General features: G+C 40.8%; 1 protein-coding gene across 1 annotated transcript in view; it reads right to left on the bottom strand.

The window, feature by feature from the left end:
* Positions 1 to 5,518: 5,518 nt before the first annotated feature.
* The window catches only part of FNIP2 (folliculin interacting protein 2), an 83,494-nt gene continuing 76,326 nt past the window's right edge, over positions 5,519 to 12,686 (bottom strand). The window contains exon 18 of the transcript XR_014851695.1: positions 5,519 to 5,537. The gene's annotated coding sequence lies outside the window, so the exon portion shown is untranslated. The remainder of the gene's footprint in view (positions 5,538 to 12,686) is intronic.

The raw sequence follows: 12,686 nt of genomic DNA, 5'->3' as shown, positions 1-12,686 counted from the left end.
ACCTTCTCATATAGCCTCAGAAATCATTTTCTCAAGGAAGCTAAGATGGTAAACTAAGTAATAAACTTGACCAAGCAGGACTTATTCACTATATCATTTCTGTTATTCTCATAGAGGATCCTGATTAACTGCTTGAAAGACTGTTTGCAGCTGACAGGAAGGTAGAGTTTGTTCTTATTTCTTGTGCACTTTTCCAGATTCAGGCTCTTAATAAAATTTAGAAAAATAATGATAAGCTAATATAAGCAGAGTTAAATCCTACTTGGAGTACAGTGCAGGTGATACATGTTACCTTTTAAAGATATCTAACTGGGTACTAGAAGAACACTTCTTGTGTTTTAAGGGCCCCATTATTTCTGTCTTCATAATATATATGTAGGAAAGAAAAATGCTAAAGAAGAGCCATGACTATACATGAGTGTGAACTACCATGTTCTATGCAAGTGCCACAACTGATGGGTTATTTGGGATGTCAGAGCCCCCAAAAGGGTTATATTGTAAGACTCAAACCATCTTTCTGCTACAGCTGATGGCTGTAGCCCCTGGTTTGCACACCCCCAGGACCCCAAGGCATCCATTCAGCTCTGTGCACACCAGGGTGGAAGCACTGCTCCTCAGGACAATGCCAGCTCAGCACTGCTGACCTTCAGCCACTTGTTCCCATCTCACGCTGCTTGTTTTGGCACAACTGCTCCTTCCCAAGGCACCCCCTGAGGCCACATGGAAAATTAGATCAGTGAACCGATCTGTGTTAAAAATAAACCAGAAAAAAACCCCAAAACATTTTACCAGGTGGCTGAGAAGCAGTTGTTTCAGCGCCCTTGGCACCCCCAGGTAGGCAGGTGGAGGGGCTGGAACTGGCAGTGCTGCAAGGAAACGGCACATGGCATCCCATCCAGCACTGGCTGGTGCCTATTGCTGGGTGATGACCTCAGGGTGATTCTCAGAGAGTGGATTCCTACTCCAAGCAGCTGAACATCGTGACTGCAGAGGTATATTCAGGAGGCTGAGATACCCTGGACATCTTTTCTCTAAAGATAGGCAAAAAAACAAAGGAAAAAACCAGCAGAGAGATGCAGGAACTGTTGATGCCTATGCTGTTCCCAATGAGTGGAGAGACATATTTATATTTGGAGCAATGTTTGGAACAATAGTCTGCATGAGAAGAACAGCCTTTCATTATTTCTTTATTTTTTGTTCAAAAGCTAATTTTTAGCGCTTTGTCTGGCTTGACTTAGCAGTCTTAAAGCATAATAGAAAACCTTCTTATCAGTGATTAAGAATCACAAGTCCTGGGGCTCTGTTTTCTGAGCAGCTCACTCTTCCTGCAAAATCACAGAGTACCTTCAGCTTGTATGGAAATTAATAGGTTCTGTTGTAAACACATGTCTAGTGCCTGCTTATGCTTTTCATTAAACCATCATGAAATAGTTATTGCTAGATAACACCAGCTGTGGCCATTTTATACTGGAAAGCAATTGGGATGTTTCAGTTAAACTGGAACCAGGAACTCCAGAAAAAGAAAAGTCCACACATGGAATTAATTTGAAAACAGTTAATCAGAGAAATACCAATCACAACTCACGGTATTTGCTATGTATTTATATGATTTAAGTTAGGTTAAAGATGTTCATCACAGGATGACAAAGCCAATTTTGGCCCTTACTCTCTGCCAAAACTATACTTTACACAAAATATATACAACTATATTCACCATGAGTAGCAAACCTTACCACCAGCTTCACTGGTCACGTTAATGCCATCTGGAAGTTACTGTTTGGCCAGTAAAATGAACTATTTATGTTGTTGTTGTTGAGGGAGTAGGACATTCCCTAAAGAGTGTTGTAAATTTAAGCAATGATTCTGTATTTAGCAATGATTTGGTTCTGTGCTTTTAAATATGCCCTACTAGCATATGTGCTTACTGGGGAGTAAGACTGCTCAGATTTATATGATTATTTATTTACATTAGTATAAATAAAATCTAATGTCCTAGCTTATAATCAATATTTCAGGAGCAACAGTAAAACAAAAGGAAAACTAGTCTCAGTGTTATTGAAATAATTGTCTTTCTTACTATCATCTCTTCCCCCATTCATCATTCTGGGAACATACCCACAGCTTTCTCCAAAAGCTTGATCAAATAAATATGTCCTTCACTGTGCCTAGAGAATCAGTGCCTCTGGACCAAGCCAGGGAGCATACTGCAGAGATTTTGAGTCTGCACAGTGCATGAGCTGCCAGCACTGCCTCTCTTTATCTGACCAAGAATAGCCTGCTCAAACGCCTTTGCTAAGCCAAAACTGTTGAGAGGCAATCAGTCCCTTGGGAATCAAGCCAGGGTTTTTCCCAGTGACAGATATATTCTATCTTTGTCCTTATTAATGTAACATTTATAATTGATTTCCTTTGTTTACCCTTTCCCTTCCTTCTACAAGGAAGAACTAAAGTCTAAACTTTGCTTTCTGTATGACAAACATGAGGGAATCCCTTACAGAATGTTAATCACACAGTGGGAAGCACTGAGAGACTGCTTGGCTTTCTATTAAATTACAATTCAATTCCTACCAATTATTCAAATACATTGTTTCCTCTGAAGCCCAGACAGAAAAATAACACATGTAATTAGTGTGAATTCTTCTCTGAAAAGGTGAATGTACAGTTACAGGACAGTCCAGGTTATGGAGCTGAAAAATAATAAACCTGATGGAAAAATCAGGACACAAATCCAAGCTGTCTTTTCTCTGACAGCAAAGTTGGTTTTAAAGGTTCCTGCTTTTTATTATTGCACCTATGGCACAGTTCACTGCCTCTGCACTTGTGCCGATGTGACTGCTCTGAGGCTGTGCTGTAAACTGGATTAGTGAAACAATCTTAGGAAGATTTTCCCACAATCTCTAAATAACACTGAAAAATGCTATAAATTAGCAGGACCACATAATGAAGAGGCCTTGGAACCACACTGTGCATCAGCTATTAACTCAGAGAAGTGTGCTCAGGTAGTACCTGCTCCTCAGAGCTCAGCTGCTGATTACAGGATGCTGGAAATATGGATATGATGTTAAAGAAAGCCTTGCATGGACTACCTGTACTTAAATTTTAGCCCCATGCTGAATAGGACTGAATCCAGTTTTAAAAGGTGTTCTTCCCTGTCAACATTTACTGAGAGGCTGGTCTGACTCTGAACTGTACTGGAGTGATCTTTGTTTCAATTGCCTCTGCACATAGTGATCTATTTTCAGTCAATATGCATCATGAGAAAACCTATGGCTTGGAAATTAAGCCCTTGCCTAGGAATACGAGTCAAGTATTATCTACACCTGAAAATTCAGTATGATTAACTGAGAAACTTAGAAACTATGCTGGTTCCAAAATATTTCACAAAAAGAAGTTCCTATCTATTCCTGTTTTTCTTCACCTGTTTTCAAGAGCAGCTCCATCTGAAATCTCACTCTCCTGTTTTGCATTTCTGTTTTTATTTTGTGATAACTATGGTAGTTTGGAGGATGATTTTTTCTTCAACCTCAGTCTGGATCAATACAGCTCTACTACCTAAAGCAATAGCATAAATATCAGTAGACCAGCAGGGAATTGATTTGAATCTATAGCAGCAATGAAGTCATCTGGCATCATCAGCTGCTGCTCCAGTAGGAGACTTTGTCAGCATGCTTCTAATGTTTTTCCTTTTAACTAAAAGTGTGGCTTGTGGCTTTTTCAGAGGCCTGGACCCATGCTATGCTGTACAATCTCTCAGTGTGAAAAAGCTTTAGGGCAATGCAGAAGGAACACTGGTTGCTGTCCAAAGAAAGACTTGTCTTCCACCATAATGATGCAGTATTTCTAGAACTTTACCTTTTTGTCACAAACATGGATGACAAATATTTCCTCCTCAGCTGGAAATCTGTGTGGGGTTTGTCTGGCTAAATTATATTCAAAGACTGAATCATCATAAAGTCTCAGTTACAGAGGTGTTGATGGCAATGGTGAAAAGAGTGCGCCTCTCAGACAATCATGATCTCAACAACTTGGTCAAAATAAATTTGGGATACCTCTTTTGAAGCCATTATCCAAGTGCTTTGTAATAACCATTAAGGCCTTCATGTGCTGTCAAGCTCTAACAGCCCTCAGTCTTGGCAGTAAAAATATCAATACTAATCTCAGGCTGTAAATTGATGCTACAGAGACTTTGGTGATTTATGAGTTCCCATAACACTCTTGTTCTGTCAGCACAGGGCAGAAACAACTTGCAATCATCAGCCTTCAGGTCAAGTTTCTAGCTCTCTATGTTGCTAAGGAAAAACCTGATTTACTTATTTATATTTAGTCCATACAGAGCATAAGAGCACAGGGCTCCTTGCAAAGATACAGTGGAGTTTGCGCTTCACTGACCATAAAGCAGTGCTGTGGAGGCTGCTGAGCCTGAGCAGGAGTGAAAGTCTGGGGTCAACTCTGTGCCTCACCCTCCAGCCTCTTCTGTTGCTACCAAAGACAACTCAGGTGCTCAGGCTGGCTGAGGTTTTCCAACCAGATGTGCCACCAGCAATTGGGAGTACAGCTTTGTTTTGCTTTTCTTACACTGTGCCTTTTGGGTGTGCATCTGATCAGCTGGTACAGCATCTCATTCCATAAATCCAGACCTTTTCATAACTGGGCACTAAAATTCCTTGTAGGTGTATCACTGGGTGACATGAAAAGTCTCATACTATTGCTGGGTTTTGTTATTCAAAGTGACTTTGTATTCAATATTTTAAATTGACATTGAGGTAAATTAAATTGAATTAAAGACACTTTAATTATGGATTGGAATAAAATCATAGAATCTAATTTACTAAACCAAATCCACTTTAAATTCACATCTCTGGCCAATACATACTCATAAAACCAAAAGCACCATTTTAACAGGTAGGCACCCAATCAAAAATGACAAAAAGTTGCTTTTTACCAGGAGACTAACTTTGTCTCATGGCATGCCACATTTCCAGTAGCCAGATTTTTAGAGCAGGAAAAAGGATTATGTGACCCTCACTGTGGGAGATGCACTCTAACAAAAGGTATAACAAGTACAACGTTCTTGCAAAGTGGAACAGCCATATAAAAGTGTTGCTTTATAAGTAAGATAAATTAAAATAAAGCATACTAAAATAGGTTAATAGCAAAGATAATTTAAATAGTGAGTTTCTCTGGCTTCTCTGCCTTTAGGCCCAGATGCTATACATGACTTCAGAACAAGGAAGCCTGAACATACTCCCTCCACAGGAATGACATCTCCAGTGATGAGCAGCACCAGCAATGCTAATTATTTGTGGCTCCCAGCCCCCATCCTTCATACGTGTCACCTCGCAGACATGACAGCACTACCCTGGCAAAATTGGGTGCTGTGTGAATAAACTCAGCCACTTCACCTGCAAACATTTCTAGAGCGGAGCACAGAGTAAGGTGAGAAAGACTTTGACTATGAAATTACCTGAGTTGCAGACAGCAGAAAAAAGGGTTTGCTCTGCTTTGCAGTTTCATTCTGAATCATCTTTATGGCTAGACTAAGGAAGGAACAAGAGAGAATACAGCTGATAGATGAAAATGTGAAGCAAGCTACATGGCACAAAACAATGTCTGCTTTCAGGGGGGCTGAGAGGCTGTGGGCTGCATTTTCCCACATGACTAGAGCAGACAGAGCTGCAGCAGGAGCTGTTCGAGGAAGCGAGGGCTAATGCGCTATGAGCCATAAAGTGATCCCGCCTGGATGATTCCCAAACACTGCAGAGACACACAAAGCATCAGGTTTGCAGCCTCTGTGTGACCAGGATCCCACAGGGTTTGTATGCTCACAGATGCTTACAGACCCTGGTAATTATGCAAACCTGCATGTTAGTCAGCCTCATGCAGAACATGGGGTGCAGAAGTAGATAACAGGCTTCAGACACCCAAATTTGTTCCCCTTTCCACTTGTCCTAGTCTTTATTTTGAACCTCTTACACATCTAGTTACAGCTAAATTCATATTTGCAGTAGGTTATAATAAAAAGTCCTACGGCTTGATTCCTGATGACACATACCACATTTTTTCCTACACATATGCATGCAAATTCACATGTGATGATATGGTTATATTAACATTGTTATGTTGATAGTATAGTAGTTTTAGAAGCCCCAGATAGGCTAGGATTTTGATTTATTTAGGGCTGTATGAAAATACATTACAATGTTTTTTTCTCTTAAATAAGCTTTTCCAACAGCTGAGGTGCTCTTATGGCATGCTACAGCACTTCTACCTTGAACACTCTATATCCCTCCAAATATACCCTTCTTAAAACACCAAAAACAGAGGAAGTATATAAGTTATTCATGGGGTTTGCTTGTTATACACCATGTTGAAAACAGACATAATTCATTAAGTGGACACAGTGAGGGGAGGGCAAATTGGTCTCTCCTGGGAGCAAATGAGCCTGCTTGGCAGGGAGGAAGCATCCCAAGGACAGAGCAAGACCACTAGGAAAAGCAAGCAGAAATAACAAATCTTGGGAACTGGAAAACCATGGTATAAATGGGATTAGGAAAATGAACGGAACAGCAGATGCACAGGTTCCTGAAGTAAAGGAAAGAAAAATCATTTTGGGGAGCTAAAGGACACTGCATAGCATTTGCTGTAAGCCAGGAAGTTGGTGAAAGACAGAAGTGAATTTGGAAGTGAGGACCCATGCCACATGGACCAAGTGAGCAGGGCTAAATGTGTTTACAAACCTTTCAGGGTTTGGTTTTAGCTTGAGTTTTCTGCAGTTACAAAATTTTCCTTGATTTATATCTGCTCATACAAAACCAACTTTTGAGCTTAAGGGGTCTTTCATGCTCCTTGAAGACCTTTAAAGAAAGTTGAAGGGATAAACGGAATTTGTAGCTGACCAGGTGTCCCCTCAAATAGAAAAGACCAGCCTTAGGGTGATCAGCTCTGAACAGCTGCCCTGTTGGTTCTCATGGGCACCTGATGTTCTCTTCCCAAGCACACCAGAGATCATCCCCTCCCCCTACCTTTCCTAGGGGGAAGAAGAGCGAGACAGAGGGGCAGACTTTCATATTTGATCTTTCCACTGGATGCAGGGAAGAGGAAGATAAGAAACTCTCCCTGTTTGTTTTCCCCCTACTCATAAGCAAAGGAATACATTGGGTAACATGACAAGAAAGAGCTATAGGTAGAAATGTAATAAGCTGATGGAGCTCATTAGCTGAGCTAACTAGCCATTGAAAATAGGAAACCTAACTGCACCAGACCTCTCTGAAAGGAACTGATATCTGGTACAAAACTGATAAATATTTAATTTCTAGGGCCTGATCTTTTGTGACTTAATGTGATGCAGAGAGACAAAAGTCAGCAGCACTCAGACCCTCTGAAGCCTCCTGTGATCCTTCAGAACATCTGTTTTGCATTACTGCTGTACATCACCTCTGCAGGTCAGGCTCTGAATTTTCATTGATAATTTCCTTGCAAAGCCTGCTCAGGGAAGAGGTACACTGTCCATGCTGGATTGACTAACATCTCCTGTCATTACTCAAAAGATATCTGCTGCTGAAATGCATCTCGTGTGAATCCAAACTCAGGAAAACACAAAAAAGGGTTCATATGTATGTCTCCCACACGTGAATAACCTCCATGTAGAGATGTATGTGTGCTATACCTATAAACTCCATTAGTGATATTGCCTCTCTGAATTTAACAGCCTGACACATCCTGCAGCTCTGGCCATGAGAGAGGCCAGCAAAAGCTGAGCTCTGCAGAGGTGACCAGAGGCCCTCCTGCCTTGCCCCCTGCCCCCTGTGCTGCAAAGGAAAGTTAAATTTAGCATACTAGTACAGGGTTTTTCCCATTATCAGCTATCTATTCATAAATGAACTCTCAGTATTCAATGGGGTTTCTTTTTTACAGTCTATAGATTTTATGGCCTACTTTGCACTTCCAAGTGGGCTTTTTCTGCTACTAAAATGGATCTGAACCATTTTCTTCATGTAAAATCAATAACAGATATAGATTCCAGGTCTCTCTCTTAAATATCTAAGCATCAACAAATTTCACTGCTCTCATTTTTGATCTGCAGATATTTCTCTCAACAGAGATTAAAATAAAAACAATTTAAGCTGCCTAGTGAAGTTAAAGTAAATAGCTTTTAGAACAATTTATTAGAAAAATAAAACTTCTAGCTCATTATTTACTATATGATCTTTAGCAAATTTTGAGATAAAACACTGTTCTTATATTTACTCTTCTTTACACCACAAATACACTGTTGAGATATTCTAACCAAGCATGTTTAAGACACCCAGAGTTATTAGAATAATGCTTTCAAACATATTATACAAAGTGGTAATTCTTGGCTCACAGGGCTTCTGCCAGTGTTAACACCCCCAAATTTTTGAAAGTGAAAGCACACTGCATGCTGAACAAGGGCCTTAATGCTGTCACCATAGAGATGACACTTTGCAACCCTTATTTGTCTCCTTGATTGCACCAAACAAATGCACACTCTCTATAGACAAATGCTTTTGGTTTCTTGAGTATCTTTTCTCTAGATGATGCTTTAAATAATGTCTTTGTAGAGACATAAATATTATTTTGTAGTGCTGTGAAATTTACACAATAGAGAATACAGTAACTCGTCTGATAGAAGACAGTCAAGAATCAGTTTGAACAAAGGCAAAGAAAATTCCTTGTTTAAAATGACAGAGAGACAGGACAGTCTCTTTGCCTGCACAAACAAGGATGAAAGAACCTGTTATTTGTGTTTGGCCAGTTGACTTGAAAACACAGGAGAGAAAACATTTTGCATAAACTAAAACAAAAATATTTTTCTAGGATTGGAAAACCAAAACCTCTCATGTTTCTTTCAAAACAGGAAAAAAAATACATTTTGAAACTGTTTTTACAACATATTTCCTTCTTCCCATTTGAAAGTTTTGCAAAATTGAACTCAAATTCATAAATGGCATGAGCTGTTTTCCAGTAAATAAAAAATAAAAAAAAAATAAAAAAAAAAAAAAAAAAGCACCCAGCCCTATTCTGAAATAGCTAGAGTGAAAATCAATGCAGTGCAGAAGGGCTATGCACTCCTACCTCCAAAGCTTTCATGCTATGCAATCTCACCACAAGAAGCCCTTGCCCTCTCTCTCCACCACCCCCAGGCTGAGCAATTGTTGCAGGGAAGCAATTTCCCTGGTCAGTGAAGTGCCATCCACATTTGCAGACCTGCACAAGTGCTCACTGGGAGCAAGGAAAATGATAGATGGTAGCAAAAGTCACACTTCTTTTAATTTTAATGAAATAACAGACTTCAACATAAAGTTTGTATGTCTGGACTGAGCATATTAGGCCCTGAGCAGGTTGCACAGTGAGGTTCTGACCAGGTCTGCTGTCAGCAGTGTGTGGGGTTTATTTGCTCTGTGCAATTTGCTCAAGTTGTCTTCCCCAGCCTTGCTCCTGACAAACTCCACACCGGGCCCAAGGAGCAAAGTTCCCTAAATTATCATTAAAACAGTTATTTTGACTCTTTTTCTGGCTTTTGCTCTAGTTTATTCTTTCTTAATTGAGCTTGTTTCCATGACAGCTAGTGCCCTAAAAACAAAACCCCTTAAAATGCTAACTTGATGAAGCTTTTATCAAATTATAGCAATCTAAAATGCATTCAGGGAGATAAACCCTGTCCTGACACAGAAAACTCTACCCTGTGACCCATGGTCCAAATCCAACCCAGAGGACAGCCCCCCTTCCCCACCACACCCCATGGCCATGGTGGGGCAGAGGAGCTGAAGGCAGATAATCTGCTTTCCCCAAATACTGCCTGTCTTTGGAGGAAGGAGCTGCTGCTTCAGCTAACAGACCCTCAGCCTCAACACTGCTCCATGCCAATCACCACACTGCCTGGGCTGCACATGTTTAATAGCCACTGATTGCAGAAGCTGATTATCTAATTGCTCTGCCATGTCTGCTCTGACCTCATGATCAGCCCAAATCCCCCAGCCCTCGGTGTTGCTTGCACTTTCTAGAAACAGTCAGGCTGCCTGTCCAGACAAGGAAAGGCGACGTGAGGTAGGTGGTGTCAGGGAGTTGAGCTTTTGACCCTGAAGGCATCATGGATTCAACTGATTTGAGGCACTCAGCTCTGTGAACTTGAGCCTGAACACACACAGCCGCTACAGAGGAGGTAGATAAGATCACTGGAGCTGTATGTTGAGCTGCACAGGCAGAATTGACTTGGGAGATTAAAATCCCTCCCTCCAATCAGCAATCATCTCTCTTTAGTGCAAATGGCACAGTAGAATCAAACCCAATCACATGTTTAAGAGTAATTTGCTGTTGCTCCTTTTACTAGAGTTTGTACAGCGAATTGTTCATATCTGCCGGAGAAAACCACAGCAAAAATTTGGTTCATTTCCTCTGACATGTCTGAGAAACAGAGTTGCTATGAGCTCCCCTTATGTATCAAAATAAGGGTCATGTCTGCTTTATCAGGGTTAAAAAACAAACAAACAAAAAAAAACCCCACAAGAAAGCACCCACCAAAAAATGTAACTCCTGCTGATTGCTGTGATGGATGTCCCAGTGCAGGCTGCCTTGCTGTCCCCAGGAATATCAGCCAAGACAGCTCAGGGGGCTGCTGTGGGGGACCCAGCCTCAGTGCCCAGCACAGGAAAAGGGATTTGTGTCCCCTTTGGTACTGTGGGGTGCTGTAACAGCCACAGAAGTGCTGGCAAGTCCCTCTCCATCTGAATGAGCATCTCCATCTGTGTGCCTGAATCCAAGCACCAGTGTCTACCCAGCTGTCTCCTTATAGTGTTTCTAACTGGGCTATGACACCTGCAGGAGAGAAATCCAATTTTCCCTTGGAGCACTTATTCCCTGATGCTCAGACTTGCTAGTCCTACACTGATCCACAAATGGATCTTGGGTTAGACTTCAGCTGAGAACAGGGATGCTTATTTTTATAGGTGCATGTCTAAATCTAGTTGAAAGAGGCCACCAGACACGTGCAATTGTTTTAGTACAGTCCTAAGGAAAACGTAAGGAAAGAGGAGTAGCAGGGATGAACAGCTGAGAATGGGTAGGCAGACTGGAGGACATGGGCCAGTTTGAAGGCTTTGTCCAGCTACTGCTCTAAGCACAGCTTGGGTAAATCAGAAGTTACTTGGATTCTGTGGGCCAAGGAAAAAGAAAGTGCATGAGCAATTGCCAATGCTTGATCTATGTTTGATGTTCTGTTTGACTGCACAGGACCTGAACAATTTCACTGAGCAAGGAAGATGAAGAAGCAGAGAACTCAGGGAGAAAAATTAAGCCACCCTGTTCTGTTGAGCCTCTGATTCAGCTGTTTGTAGCAATTCTTTTACCAACATATGGTCCAAGTCCTGCCTTCAGATAAGCATGACAGGAATTCAAATAAAGGCTACTTGGAGTGTTGCTGACAAACACATACATCGCACTGCTGCTTCTCTCCCCAAGATAAATGTAATACATGTGGTTATCTCACTCAAGCAAGTTAAGTTTGAAATACAGCTTATTACTGAAAATTGAACCTTGACTCATTTACAGTGATATTTGCTATCCTGGCTGTATTTGTGTCCCATGACCTCAGAGGTACAGTCTGTCATGGACTTTGGATCTTATCCCTTTTCTGTTTTCCATTTGTGACCTTTAGATGCATTTTAAATAATCCTTTACTTTTTCAGCTACTCTTCCTCTGCTTAAAGGCATTTCTCTGCAGGAAGGCATTTCTCTAAGTGACAATTTATTAACTCTTTAGATAATTTTTTTCAAAATTTTAAAGGACTAATCCACTCCCAAGCCTCCTGTCTCTGCAATGCTTGCACAGTGTAGAAGCAAGCAGTGACTGTCATTTTTCATATTCTCTAGTTTTATTGTCACACCTCCATCTAAATCTCCCAGGTGGAAATGGACCCAGCCTTCTTTCCCAACACTATATGAGAATGTCAGGTATGTGTTAACATTTTACCACATTTCTGTTTCTCTTTGGCAGAGCATACTGATTTGTCAGGCTGCCAAAGATGAAGGAACACATTGGTACCAAAGTCTATGGTAACCACTTATTACTTTTTTAACATTTGCTCTACTTAGTGCCCTACAAGGAACTTCTCTGAAAATCCCTGGAATAGGCAAATTATTGGCATACTTGACTTTGAAGTTCAACAGATGTAATGAAATTCTACCCCTGGCCACTGCTGCAGAAAACCATTGAGAATAAAGTATTTAGCTGATATTTTGTCATAAATCCATAGAAGTATTCAAGAGCTAAAGTACAATACATTTTAAGCAGCTAGAAGAGCTCTCTAGAGAATATTTAATCCCTTTTGAAGAGAGAGCCCTGTTTCACAGAACCCTCATTTCCTTTTTTAGCAGGAATTAATTTTGCCAGTTATTTTGATTAAAGCATCTTGAAAGATATCTCATGTTTATAAACTAATAATGAGAATGTAGCTAGGTATGTATCACAGCAATTGGAGAGTGGCAGTAGAAAAAGGCCTTATGAGACTGGCAGAGTCCTTCCACCAAACCATGCATGTGCAAAGAACTTACCTCATGCCAGCAATATATGCGTGTGAGAGGTTCACCAAAACCAGAAGCTTTGACTGCTGAGGTATTCATAATCTAGGTAAAACACAGATCTGTGAAAAGAACTAAGGGCATTTATG

Source organism: Lichenostomus cassidix, chromosome 4, assembly GCF_008360975.1.
Source record: "Lichenostomus cassidix isolate B80296 chromosome 4, HeHo_3.0, whole genome shotgun sequence".
NCBI classification, from domain to species: domain Eukaryota; kingdom Metazoa; phylum Chordata; class Aves; order Passeriformes; family Meliphagidae; genus Lichenostomus; species Lichenostomus cassidix.
Note: the sequence above shows the minus strand (reverse complement) of the source record. Positions and strands in the feature narration are given on the sequence as shown.